The sequence below is a fragment of the Chionomys nivalis genome, chromosome 26 (assembly GCF_950005125.1).
Source record: "Chionomys nivalis chromosome 26, mChiNiv1.1, whole genome shotgun sequence".
NCBI lineage: Eukaryota > Metazoa > Chordata > Mammalia > Rodentia > Cricetidae > Chionomys > Chionomys nivalis.
This window is the reverse complement of record NC_080111.1, coordinates 34,185,230-34,200,116: the sequence shown is the minus strand read 5'-3', so window position 1 is coordinate 34,200,116 and position 14,887 is coordinate 34,185,230. Positions and strand designations below refer to the sequence as shown.

Here is a 14,887-nt window from a genome sequence, read left to right as displayed (position 1 = left end):
TAACAGCCCTGATTAAAATAAATTTATTGGCAGATGGCGCTCCAGCGTCGATCCCGGGAGCATCCTGGCTGCCCTGTGCGAGCAAGGTGGGGGGAGCACGCGCAGGGGGCGCGCACGTGAGTGCGGGGCCGCGCGCTCAGTGGAGCGCATGTTTGTGTGTGTGGGGGGCTGCTGGGCTTCCCCGAGCCAGCATGGAGCTGCTCTGCTCCAGGTGGCAGGCCACGGGAGCAAGGGAGCAGACATGGATTTCGACTGGTAGCAGCACTATTTCTACGACTATGACTGCGGGGAGGAGTTCTACCACTCCATGGTGCCCAGCGAGGACATCTGGAAGAAATTTGAGCTGGTGCCGTGGCCCCCATGTTGCTACCCTGAGGCTCGGGTCCTGGCGTTAGGGACCCAGCCTCTGGGATTAGTCCCGGGGAGCCTTGGCCCGGAGGGGGTGCTTGGGTTGAGGTGGAATCTCAGGGCCATTTGAAAGCTTGGGGCAGGAATTATGCTTTGATCATCCCCCGTGACTGCATGTGGAGCGGCTTCTCTGCCTGGAAAGCCCTGAACGACTGGAGAGAGTAGTGAGCAACCGACTCACCCCAGGCGTGCCCCTGCTGAACTTGCCCAAAGCTCCCACCACCCCGAACTGCACTCCCAGCCTGGAAGCCAGTAGTAACCCGGTGCCTGCCACCACGTGTCAGCTGGGCAAACCCAAGACTCAGGCCTGCTCCGGGTCGAAGAGCCCCAGCGACTCCGAGGGCGAAGAAATTGACATGTTAACGGTGGAGGAGAGGCGATCTCCGGACATCCAATAGCCAGTCAGCATTACGGTGAGAGCAGACCCCCTGGACCCCTGCATGAAACATTTCCACATCTCTATCCACCAACATCAGCATAACTATGCTGCCCGCTTTCCTCCAGAAAGTTGCTCTCAGGAGGGGGCTCCAGAGAGGGGTCCCCAGGAACCAGAGGCTCCAGAGATGGAAGCTCCCAAGGGCAAAGGGGAGGAAGAGGAGGAGGAAGAGATTGTGAGCCCCCCACCTGTAGAAAGCGAGACTCCCTAGTCCTGCCACCTAAAACCTGTCAGTTCTGACACTGAGGACGTGACCAAGAGGAAGAACCATAACTTCTTAGAACGAAAAAGGAGGAATGACCTCTGATCACGGTTCCTGGCCCTGAGGGACCAGGTGCCCACCCTGGCCAGCTGCTCTAAGGCCCCCAAAGTCGTGATCCTAAGCAAGGCCTTAGAGTACTTGCAAGCTCTGGTGGGGGCTGAAAAGAAGATGACTACAGAAAAGGCAGCTCCGGTGTCGGCAACAGCAGCTGCAGAAAAGTATCGCGTACTTCAGTGACTACTAACCCACCAAAAAGCCTGACTTCTTTGTCACACACATGCATTCACGCCCTGCGTTTGGAAGTAGGGGAACAGTGTGGGGGGCAGACAGATGGTAAATACTACCTGTGCCTCTCAAAGACCAGCTGCCACTTCCAGATCTGCCCATCAAGATGGCTTGGCATTGCTTCCTGGCCTCAGAGAAAGCTTTGGAAGTAGCCGTTCTGCCTGCTGGGACAGGACTTTCAGGCACCAAGGGGCTCCTGGGACTCTGCTGGAAGGGTAAGTGGGAAGCAGGCTACTGAAGACTCATTTGAACAGCTTGTTTTCTATAAGCTACTGCTGGGTTACGTGCTTCGCGAGTTTTTTTTTTAATACTGTATTTTTGTATGCTTTTTGCAAAGTGGTGTTAACTGTTTTTGTACAAAAAGAAACACAAAAAAATAAAATACATTTATCTTCTGGGTGATTTAGAGGCAGTCCTCTCTCAGCTAATTCTACTCTGTGAGACTGAACTATTTCCAAGGCATGGGCAAATCCTTTATATCAGCAATTCAACTCTTCTACATGGCAGCTTAGAAGTGCAGCGCTACCCAACAGGTGAGCTGCCTTGAGACCGTCCACATAGTTAAGCACAAATGGAGATTGTATGTAAAGTTAAATGCAAAGTGCTCAATTTTGAAAAGATACTGGAGAAACTAGGCCTCTCGAATATGGCATATTGAAGTTGAGCAGAAAGATTTTTGTACACACAACACCCTGCTCCCAATTCTCTAAGCAGATTAAGCCCACAGCACTAGGTCTACGAATTAACAGGACCACATGGGAATTCATGAGGCAGAGAATATGGCGGCAGATTCCCACACAGATCCCGCAAGGATGCACCATGCTGTTTGCCGCACCTCTCCCTCTGCTCCTCCCCATCTGGAGACAGCATTCCCTTGCTCACCATGTTGTGGTTCCTCAGATCGCCAAAGCTCTCAGATCGTCCTCTCCCTGCAGCAGCAACTTCATCACAGCACAGGAAACAACTGGCACAAACTCCTCCACTAAGCCGAGTCTGAAGGCGGTGCCCGGAAGAGCCCTGCACTGTTTCTGACTGGCAGGTCACCTGGAGGACCTGATTGGCTGGTGCGGTCTGAGTGGCAAGAACACTCTCCACAGGGCTATAGTGTGCTTAAAGACACAGTACAGTAGTTCCTGGCCATTCCTTCCACCTGAGTCAAAGATCTTTTCTAGATTGGCCAAGCTTTCCATTTCAATAGCACTTGCCCCTTGCTCCAAAAGGAGACACTTTCACAATCTTGCACTCCATAGGAACTTTTCCTTTTTCCTCTGGACACAATGTGGCTAGGTAGCTTGTACTGTGTGAAAGATCCTACACACCCCCTCCTCAGAACCCGCAGCTAGCAGGCTCCCCAGAAGAACGTCCTGTTTGCTTGAAAGATTATCAGGATCAGCAGCTAGCCTGCTCTCGTGAGAGGAAAACAGGATATCTATAAGATAGGACATCTACAAAGCAGGATGACTTCAAAGTAGGATACCTATAAGATAAGAGCAGGATGTCTGCTGCCAGACATCCATGCTGGGAGAGGAAAACCATTCATGCCCCCCACCTCATTCTGATAACCACGCTTCTGCTTCTGTAAATTGCTTTTTGCTGCCCTCTTTCCTATAAAAAGTCCTCCTCCCAGTCTGCAGGCGAGCAAGTCCTCCGAAAGACTTTGCCGCCCGCAGGTACCTGTGTCTACATAATAAACCTCTTGCAGTTTGCATCCGACTCGTGGTCTCGGCCTGGTCTGTGGGTCCGGGGTCTCCACCTGAGGGAAGGTCCCTACCGGGGGTCTTTCACTGTGCACTGTGCTGTGCTAGGTGTGCGCAGTGATTTCTTGTCCTACAGGGGGACGGGTGCACAGAATATTAACAGCTAAAGATAACTTTAAGGTCACAAAAGATGATTGTTCTCAGGCTTCCTGCTGAGGTCACATGAATATAAGGTACTTTTTACATGGTTTTCACAGGGATTTCACACAACAGGAAAAAAGAAAAGAAGGAACCAGATCTTAAACAAGATGATTAGTCTTTCCCCAACTGATGGCTGGATGATGGCTCCATTGCTTTATGGATTCTATTCCTGAAATTCAAAGCAAATTCCAGGCAAATGAATAATAATAAAAAAGTGTAGTGTTCATAAAAATTTGAATACATAGATAATAATGGAGCTAGGAAGAATGTCTCTTGAGAACTATTCTTAGCCAGCACATCTCTTTCCTTGGTCAGGTAAATAAAATATACAACTGCAGTATTCAAGATTCTCTACATGAGCAGAACAGGTAGAATGAATCTCACCATGATTGTAAGAAGTGGGCTTATTAGAATGTCTCACAAGCTGTGGTCCAGGTAACTTAAAAGTAGCTGCCTACCATGGTAATTGGAAAAATCCAGGACATCACTTCTCAATGTTTTGTCTAAGATCAAGTGTAGAATTCAGTAATTATTCAGTCCACGAGACTGGGTATTGTGTGTGTTTTGTTTTCTGCTATGAATTTGAGTAGTGTGCTTTCAAGGTCTGGGAAGAAGACTTTGGTATATTGATGGAGATTACATTAAATATATTAATTGATTTTGGTAGGGTTGCCATTTTTATTAGGTTGATTCTACCTATGCAAGAGCATCTTTCCATTTTCTTGTATTTTCTTCAATTTCTTTCTTTAAAGACTTAGAGTTTTGAAATAACAGGTCTTTCACTTCTTTGGTTATTGTTACCTGAAGATATTTTAAATTATTTGTGGCTATTATAAATGGTAATACTCCTCTGATTTCTTTCTTAGCTTCTTTTTTATTTGTATATAGGAGGGCTACTGATTTTTTTGAGCTGATCTTGTTTCCTGACAAATTACTGAAGGTATTTATGGGCGGTAGAGGTTCTCTGATAGAGTTTGTGGGCTCACTTATTTATACTATCATATCATCTGTGAGTAGCAAAAGCTTAACTTCTTCCTTTCCAGTTTGGATCCCCATGATCTTCTTTTGTTTTCTTTTTTCTCTAGCTAGAATTTCAAGAACTATGCTTACTAGGTATGGTGAGAGAGGACAGCCATGAATTTTTCCTAATTTTAGTGGGATCATTTTGAGTTTCTCTCCATTTAATTTGATGTTTGCTCTATGTTTTCTGTATATTTCTTTTATTATGTTAAGATATCTTCCTTGTATCCCTGATGTCTCCAAGACCTTTATCGTGAAGGGGTGTTGGATTTTGTCAAATGCCTTTTCAGCATCTAATGAGAGGATTATGTTTTTTCTTTCAATTTATTTATATGGTGGATTACATTGACAGACCATATACTTCATATGTTAAGCCATTCTGCATCCCTGGGATGAAGCTAATTTCATCATAGTGAATAATTTTTTTGGTGTGTTCTTTGATTCAGTTTGTCAGTATTTTATTGAGTATTTTTGCATTAGTGATCATGAGGGTGATTGACATATAATTCTCCTTTTTGATTCTTTGTGTGGAATTAGTATCAGGATAACTGTACCATCATAAAATGGAAATGTTTGTATGGAAACGTTCCTTCCTTTTTTATTTTGTGTAGCTATTTGAGGAGTATAGTTGTTACCTCTTCTTTGAAGTTCTAGTAGAATTCTTCACTGAAACCATCCAGTCCTTGGCTTTTTTTTAGGTAAAGGGAGGCTTTTGATGTCTGTTTCTATTTACTTGAAGGTTATAGGTCTGTTTGAATTGTTCACCAGGTCTTGATTCAATTTTTTTTTTTTTGGATTTTTGAGACAGGGTTTCTTTGTAGCTTTTGGTTCCTGTCCTGGTACTATCTCTTGTAGACCAGGTTGGCCTCAAACTCACAGAGATCTGCCTATCTGCCTCCCGAATGCTGGGATTAAAGGCGTGCGCCACCACTGCCTGGCTTTTGATTTAATTTTGGTATGTGGTACCTATTCAGAAAATTATCCATTTACCTTACATTTACCAGTTTTGTGGAATACAGGATTTGAGATATGATGAAATGATCCTCTGGATTTTCTCAGTGTCTGTTGCTATGCCCATCTTTTCATTTATGATTTTGTTAATTTGGATGTTCTCTCTCTGCTTTTTGGTTAAGTTGGATAATGTCCTTAAATGTCTCTGCTTTTACATTGTGATTATGGTTAGAAGTGGATTTGTTAACTGAGCATGCTTCAGGAGAGGGAGAACATTGCATGAGCATGTTCAGACTCCCTATGTAAAATCCCCATGCTTCATTTGTTGAGGAAAAACACTGTTTTGAAAACAACTCCCAAGCTCTTTGTGCCTCCTGCAGGCAAGAATTTTTTTTTCTCATTTCTTCTGTCTTGGCTATTGATATGGCTATTTTTGGTAGTCAAAACTGACTACTCCTGGGATCATCTTATATGTAAAGAATTAATTATACCTGAGAGATTTTACTTCAAGGTTTTGAAATGGGAAAGTCCTCCATTAATCTGTATAATTTGAAATGATCAGACCCACCCTAAGCTGCTTTGTGTCTGTGCACACTTAACCAGTGAGCCATCTCTCCTGCCTGTGTCTGTGCACATTTTTAACACCATCACTCATGAGCAGAGGTAGTGGGATTTTCTGGTTTGAGATCAGTCTGGCCTACAGAATGAGTTCTCCAAATACACAGAAAAATCCTGTCTTGAAATCACAAAAAGAAAAAAAAAACTAAATCAAACAAAGACTATGACCCAATTTTGATCAGCATCTCCCGTTCTGGTAGCAGCAGTCACATATAAAGTATTTTGAAGAAGAAAAGTCCTTTTTTGGGCTGGAGAGATGGCTCAGTGGTTAAGAGCATTGCCAGCTCTTCCAAAGGTCCTGAGTTCAATTCCCGACAACCACATGGTGGCTCACAACCATCTGTAATAATGTCTGTTGCCCTCTTCTGGCCTGCAGACATACAGACAGAATATTGTATAATAAATAAATAAATAAATAAATAAATAAATAAATAAATAAGAAAAGTCCTTTTTTGCCTTTGTGCTCTAGCTCTGGTTACCAAACTCATTCCTTTAGTAGCATTAGTACCTACTTCATTGTAATTTTGGTGAATACTTAAAACCAGCTGAGTCACAGAGCCTTGTAGGTAGAACAATAACTGGATTCTTCACCTGATCTTAGACAAAAGGCAGAGAAGCAAGCTATTGGATTCTTCAATTCCATTGGTAAGCAGCTGTTCTTAAGTTACCTGAACAACAACTTGTCAGACATTCTAATAAGCTCACTTTGTACATAATGGTGAGATTTATTCTACCTGTCCCGTCGATGTAGAGAATCTTAAATACTGCAGTTGTATATTTTATTCACCTGAATGGAAAGAGATGTACTAACTAATAATTGTGCTTATGAAGACATTCTTTCTAGCTCCATTATTCTCTATGTATTCAAATTTCCATGAACACTACTCTTTTTATTATTATTCATTTGCCTGGAGTTTGCTTTGAATTAAGGAATAAAACACATAAAGTAATGGAGTCATCATCCAGCTTTCTGATGGGGGAAAGACCAGTCATCTTTTTTTTCTTTTTTTTGGTTTTTCGAGACAGGGTTTCTCTGTGGCTTTAGAGCCTGTCCTGGAACTAGCTCTGTAGACCAGGCTGGTCTCGAACTCACAGAGATCTTCCTGCCTCTGCCTCCCGAGTGCTGGGATTAAAGGCATGCGCCACCACCACCCGGCTAAAGACCAGTCATCTTGATTGAGATGTGGTTCCTGCTTTTCTCTTTCCTGATGTATAAAATCCCCGTGAAGACCATGTAAAAAGTACCTTCAGTACATCTGATCTCAGAATGAAGCCACAGAACAAATGTTTACTTTTGTAACTTTAAAACTCTCTTTAGTTCTTAGTATTCCAGGCATTTTTCTCTCTGTGGGATAGGAAATTACTCCACCTACCTAGCACAGTGCACCTTACAAGTCACATAGTGTGCTGGAAGAAAAAGGGAAAGTTCCTAGGAGTGCATGGAAATGACATTGATTGCTTTTGTAGCCAGGGGCAAGTGCTATTAAAATGCATATATTCTCAGACCTGAAGAAGTTCTCTGTTGGTGTGAATGGATTAGACAGGAAACAGTATTCTGTCTCTTTAAGCACACTATAGCCCTATGTGAGGTGCTCGTGCCACTCAAAACTCATTAACCAATCATGCACTCCAGGTGACCTGCCAGTCAGAAGCAGTGCAGGTCTCTTCCGGGCAGCCGCCTTCAGTCTCTGCTTTGAAGAGGAGCTGGCGCCAGTGGATTCTTGTTCTAGGGTGCAGTTGCTGTTGCAGAGAGATGATGAGCTGAGAACTTTGGCAAAATGGAGAAGCACAACATGGTGAGTGAGGAAATGCTGTCTCCTGATGGGGAGGAGCAGAGGGCGAGGTATGGAAGACACTATGGTGTTACCTCCATGGGTCTGGGTGGGAACCTGCTATCATATTCCCTGTATTGTGAAGTCCCTCATGGTCCCTGCTAACTCATGGGCCCAGGGGCAGGCCTCTGAATAACTTTGCTCTGTGGCTTCATCTCCTTAGAGTATTGGGAGCAGGAAGCTCCCAAACTCCTTCCTAGTCAACTTCAACAGGGTTCATGGATTCATGGACACAAGTTGGCAAACTCAGAGAAGCCTCGTTTCGCCAGTATCTTCTCGATATCGAGCACTTTGCATATAAGCTTTAAATATAATCTGAATCTATATTAAATTTGTGGAGGTTATCAAAGCATCTCATGTGTTGTGTAGCTTTCCATTACTCTACCATAATGTTGAAGAGTAGAATTGGTGATACAATAGATTGACCAATGCTTAAAAAATAATTAAGTCCCACAAAGTAGAATTTAGCAGAGGGAGAACTGCATCTAAAACACCCAAAATGTAAGTGTATGCTAATTAGGGCTGGAAGAAATTAGAAAGCCCGGGTTTGCATTGTTCACTTGAATTGTCCAGATATTTGACTCCAAACCATTTCAAAGAAGCCATCACTGATTTAAAGGTGGTGGTTGTGCACACCTTTAATTCAGCACTCTTGAGGCAGAGGAAGATGGATTTCTTTGAGTTCAAGGGCAGCCTGATGTACAAGAGTTCTAGGACAGGCTCCTCAGGTACTGAGAAACCCTTTCTTGAAAAGTGCAGGGATTAAAGGCGAGCCCCACCACCGCCAGCAAAGATGCTATTTTTCTTCAGAAGCTTACTAGGCATGGCACGTATCTTCTGCAACACCTCTCCACTCTATCTTTTTTATCTTTTACTTGTCCAGTCCAGTCTTTCTATCCCCTTGTGATCTTCACCTTAGAACCCTGTCAGTGTAGAATGACCTGCTGTAACAGGTCACGGGCATACTTGAGAAAATAGTCTGAGAATATTTTTGCCTAAATATTTAGACTGACAAGTTGCTTGTTTCCATTTCAGTTGTTCAGAGTATAATCTGGACCATTATCCTAAGGGATAATTATGGATAACAGCATATACTGTATGGAAAATCTATCTAACCTAGCTCCCCTTGAGCATTGGCAGAGATCAATGCATAATATCATTAAAGAGGCTATTCTTTGTTAATATTCTAAGTGTATGATATGATTTCTCATTGGAAAGGCATATTAATTCTAGAAGAGCTGCATTTCCATCCAGATAGAAATATTGTTTCTGAGACAACTTCTGTTATGTTGACTCAGGTGGCCTTGGTCCCTGTCTGTTGCTTTCCTGGACAGTGACCTTGAGTGTCCTCTATATTAAACCATCAAAGTTCCTTTTTTTTTTTTTTTGGTTTTTTGTGACAGGGTTTCTCTGTGGCTTTGGAGCCTGTCCTGTAACTCACTCAGGTAGACTAGGCTGGCCTCAAACTCACAGAGATCCACCTGCCTCTGTCTCCGGAGTGCTGGGATTAAAGGCATGCATCACCACCGCCTGGCTCACCATCAAATTTCTTAAATGACTGTACCAATTCAAAGTTTTAAAATTATGTATATGTCAGACAGTGGTGGTGCATGCCTTTAATCCAAGCACTTGGGAGGCAGAGTTAGGCAGATCTCTGTGAGATACAAGCCAGCATAGTCTACAAGAGCTAGTTCCCGGATAGGCACCAAAGCTACAGCGTTACCTGTAGAAGGGAGGTGAGCAGGCCTGCTTTTCATCCCTGTCTCAAACCAAACCAATAAGTTAAAATAAAATAAAATAAAATAAAATAAAATAAAATAAAATAATGCATTTGATTCATGTAGTTGACTACCCAACGCAGTCGCAAGAAAAGGATTTGCATATGGAGCATTTCTTCTGTCCTCAGACCACAATTGGAAGAATAGATTATTGTGTTCACTGCAGGGGGCACAGCATAGGCAATGAAGGGTTGGAGCCATCACTATGGAAAAGGGCCTGACTGAGGTAGTAATAGTGGTTTGTAATTGCCCAGCATGTGTAAATTAATGTCATGTGAATGAACACAGACCAGATTGTGTGGGTGTCCAGATTAGGAAGGTTATCTTGAGTGAAGAAACATTGAATTTGCAATTAGGCAACTATCCTCTGCAGATATGATCGATCTTTTTTTTAATTGAAATTTACTGAGCTCTACAATTTTCTTTGCTTCACTCCCTGCCCCTCGACTCCCCACTTCAACCCTCTCCCAAGGTCCCCTGCACCCAATTTACTCTGGTGTCTTGTGTTTTTATACTTTATACTTCCCATATAGATTAGAGGTATGTCAGTCTCTTTTAGCATCCTCATTTTTGTCTAAGATCTGGGATTGTGGTTTGTAGGCTGTTTTTCTTTGTTTTATGCTTAAAAACTGCCTAGGAGTGAGTACATGTGACAATTATCTTTCTGTGTCTGGGTTAACTCACTCAAAATAATGTTTTCTTTATCCATCCATTTTCCCGTAAAATTTAAGATGTCATTTTTTTTTTTGCCGTGTAGCACTCCATTGTGTAAATGTACCACATTTTTTTATCCATTCTTCTATGGAGGGGCATTTAGGTTGTTTTCAGGTTCTGACTATGACAAACAAAGCTGCTATAAAAGTAGTTGAGCACATGCCCTTGTGGTATGATTGACCATCCTCTGGTTACTTATCCCAAAGTGGTATTACTGGTTCTTGAGAAAAGTTGTTTCCTAATTTTCAGAAAAATTGCCACACTGACATCCAAAGGGACTGTACCAGTTTGCATTACCACCAGTTGAAGTTACTTTCCTGTCATGACTTGGCCAAGTAATTATACGAGACATAAACTAGTTAAGATAGGATAATTAATGAATATATTGTTCTTATTGTATATAATTGTGTATTGGGCTTATTACTCTCTTATTTAAACAAAAGAGGGGGTGCTGTAGGAAGGCTTAACAGCCAGTAGTTGCCCAACCACTGGGGCATGGCCTCTTGTACTAAAAATGCCAGTATAGAGCATGAGTCCAGCCTCTTTTCCAGCTGCATGATTTGGTTTCTGATCTCAGTTCAAGCATAGGATTCTGATTTGTGAGTCTATCCCTAATAAATAAACATCTATTTCTCAGTTCTGAGCTAGTGTTGCATTTCTTTTAAGAGTCCTTCTTTAAGGATAATTAAATGTGAATCTTTGAAGTGATGAAATGATTTCTTTCAGTTTTTGACCATGGACCTATAGTGACTGGGTTCAGAATGTACTTGACGGAATGAACAACCTCCCAGAAAAAATAATGTGTTTGAAGAACTTTCTCTCCTTATTGGTTTTATTTCAATTTTCTGTGGATCTTTAGTAGGAGAAGCCTTTCTAGATGAAATTCCTCATTGTATGCTATGAGTTTCAATACCCTAAAGTAATTTCCTGACATTTATATCTACTGTGTTGTGCTTGACATTAATCAGTCAACTTCCTACTTATACTGAAATGCTTTTACCATCATTATAGGCTCAATCTCTAAATCACATAAGATAGAGCAGAAACAGTTGTTATTCAGTGCTCAAGAGTTTGGTAACCTGCTGTTTTAATTGTTTTGTTTGCGTATCTGAGTAATTGTGTGGCTCTAAATTCCTGAAACTAAAGGGAGGAATCATTCCTGGCTCTATTTGTTTCTATGTTATTGGATGATGGCCCTGGAATGCAGGTACTTTTTATGTCAAGTATATTCTACTGTGCTGAGCTTCATGGTTATCTTGAAATTTAAAATCTGACAGAGAGTATCACTCTGATTCCTAGGATGCCATCTTGTGGGTTGATAGAATTAATACTGCCTGAGTATTTTGAGTCATTAAATTGCAGTTGTATGAACATCTTCTTGCTTGTTATGCCTGCTTTGATTTTTTTAAATCAATATGACTGTTTTATATGCCTGCATGGATATGTACCATGAGAGTGATCAAAGGATATCAGAAATCCTGACCCTGGAAAAATGGATAATTGTAATCCCCATGTAAGTACAGGCAAATTTGTCGAACTCCATTCAAGATCAGCAAGAGTGCTGAATTAATCTGTTCTCTCTTCAGGTCTGTGTTGATTATTTATAACCAACATTTATATTTCTACTGTTTTCATCTGTCCACTTGTAACTGTTTTATACAGGAAGTTCTTTTTCTTCAAAAAGTTATTGGTATTGCAGTTTATATTAGGGTACTTTAGGGTCTGGAAGATGACTACATAACTGGAGTGAAAATAACTCTTTGTAGAAATTTCAATAAAAGCTTGTTAGTTTTTCTATCCCATTGTTTATTTTATTGAGGTTTGCAATGGAGACAGAGTCTTAATGTATACTGCCACCTCTCTTGGACCTTATTGCATTGACTTGACTGGCATTCAACTCAGTGACAAATATACCAACCTCTGTTTTCTGAGCGTTGTGGTTAAAGGCACAATATACCATTACACACATTTGTCTATCTTTTTTCCTTTCTGTAATGAGTAATTTTTCATACAGATTTCTCATGCATGCAATTTACTGTTGATCTTTTTTTCTTGCCCCACCCTGTTAATAGACATTGTTCTTAAAAGGTGAAATCCCATTCACGGTGCATAGAAATGACAGAATGGTCTCTCCTTTTCAATTTTCTTTTAAGTAACTGACTATATCATGGAATAAGAGTGGGGAACACCAGAATCATACAAGTATACTTTCAAAGAAGTATGCATTTCCAATGATGTCACTGTCATGCTTACATTGTACACATATATGGTATATTTTTGAAGGCAGTGACCTATGATGATCTACATATCAACTTCACTCAGGAAGAGTGGGATTTGCTGAATCCTTCCCAGAAGAATCTCTACAAAGATGTGATGCTGGAGACCTTCAGGAACCTCACTACTGTAGGTAAAAATGAATTTCCTTCATGTTTCAAAATATGGAGAACAACTTTTCCTTGGCTTATAATGTTGTTCTGTAATTTGATTTAGAAAGAAGAAAATGAGATGAATAACACAATCGTAGTTCTTAGGTGTCATTAAGATAATGATCTAACTGTTGTACCATATTAAATAATATAACATACATATTCTGGTACTGTATTTCAGGGTACATTTTGGAGGAATGTAATACTGAAGAACATAGTCAATGTTCTAGAAGACCTGCAAGGTAATTTGCTTGTGCAAGTTTATAACAATGTGCCTCTGATGAGTTTGTAATATGTCCTGGAACAATTAATCAAAAGCAGCAGTGTAAATAAGCACAGTTTTAAATGCATTGATGGTTATTAAATTCTCACAAATCCATACTCCCAATTTCTCATATGTGAATTGCATTTGCAACGCATTCATTTAAGAAAAAGTCAAGGAAGCAATGACTAAACAGATATCACCATTCAAGTCATAGCAACATGAGAGCTATGTAGTAGATCTGCCAGTTCATTTGTTTCTTTCTACTTATGAGAAAAAAATGTATACACATTTTAGTGATGAGTATAGCTGCAAACTTTCTACTAAATCAATAGCCTATGGTAAGACTTGGATTACTCATATATTTTTTGTGACTTGTTAAGTTTAGTGAAAGTAGCAGTTAGAGTCAAGGGTCAAGGGGCTGTTGTTGTGAGAAACCTTAATATCTATACCACAAGTCTATGAGGAACAGCAAGTCAAACCATGAGGATTCAATGTGGAAATCTTTATTCACTATTCTTCCTTCACTATGTATATCATATGTTACTCTACACAAGTATATGAGAATATGGATATGGAAAGATGTAGCATACATCTCATTAAGAACAATTAGAAGATAAACTGTACTTCCCATGGAGAGTATACTTGTTCAATTAAATCGAAGTATACAAGTAATTGGTTTTGTACCATCATTGTTAATACATAAACAACCTCACATTACAAAAAAGCCTTATGAGTTCTAGGTCTATAAATACTTCTTGGTGTCTTAGTTCACTTAGCCAATGTATAATGATTCATAGTATTGTAAAATTTATGAATGCAGTAAAGTTGGTAAGTCACTCAGTGTATGTAGTTCTTTTCAAAAATGTGAAAAATATCATAGAAAAATATAGGGATAGGTATAAATGAAATAGTAAACTATGACACAAAGCAATTTATCATCACAAATATTTTTCCAGATGCAAAATGACCCCTAATGAAAGAAAAAAACATGATTTTAAACAAAGTTATAAGACCTTAATATTTGATTCATTTTTACAATTGGAACAAACTATGAAATTAATTCATACAGATATGAGGTTCAACAGTGTATTGAATGTGGTAAAGCTTTTACATGTGTCAATTATCCTTGCAGGATTGAAAGAAATCAAACTGGAGAGAAGTTTTCAGTATATTCTCAATGTGATAAAGCCTTGTCTTATGACACTCACCTTCTAAGAAATGAAAAAACACATACTGGAGAAAAATGCTGTGAAATGAAGCAATGTGGTAAAGCCTTTGCTTATCACAGTCATCTTCAAATGCATGAAAGAACACACACTGGAGAGAAACCCTATGAATATAATCTAGATGTTAAAGACTTTGTTCTTTATGAAAATCATCAAAGTCATAAAAGAACACATAATGAAGAAAAATCATATGAATTTAATCTGCTTGGTAAGGCCTTTGCTAATCACAGCCATCTTCAAAAGAGTAAAAGAACACATACTAGAGAGAAACCCTATGAATGTAATCAGTGTGGTAAGGCCTTTGCACATCACTGTGAACTTCAATTGCATAAAAGAACACATTCTGGAGAGAAACCTTATGAATGCAATCAGTGTGGTAAGGCCTTTGCTCAACGTGGTAATCTTCAAACACATAAAAGAACACATACTGGAGAGAAACCCTATGAATGTAATCAGTGTGGTAAGGCCTTTGCTTACAACTGTGCTCTTCAAAATCATAAAAGAACACATACTGGAGAGAAACCCTATGAATGTCATCAATGTGGTAAATATTTTGCACGTCAGGATCATCTTCAATTGCATAAAAGAACACATACTGGAGAGAAACCTTATGAATGTAATCAGTGTGGTAAGGCCTTTTCTCAACACAGTAGTCTTCAAACCCATAAAAGAACACATACTGGAGAGAAACCTTATGAATGTAATCAGTGTGGTAAGGCCTTTTCTCAATGCAGTAATCTTCAAATGCATAAAAGAACACATACTGAA

At 40.3% G+C, this 14,887-nt stretch overlaps 1 pseudogene; it reads left to right on the top strand.

Moving 5' to 3' along the window:
* The first annotated feature begins 148 nt into the window (after nucleotides 1-148).
* Nucleotides 149-1,350, top strand: LOC130867080 (protein L-Myc-like; annotated as a pseudogene).
* Nucleotides 1,351-14,887: the final 13,537 nt, after the last annotated feature.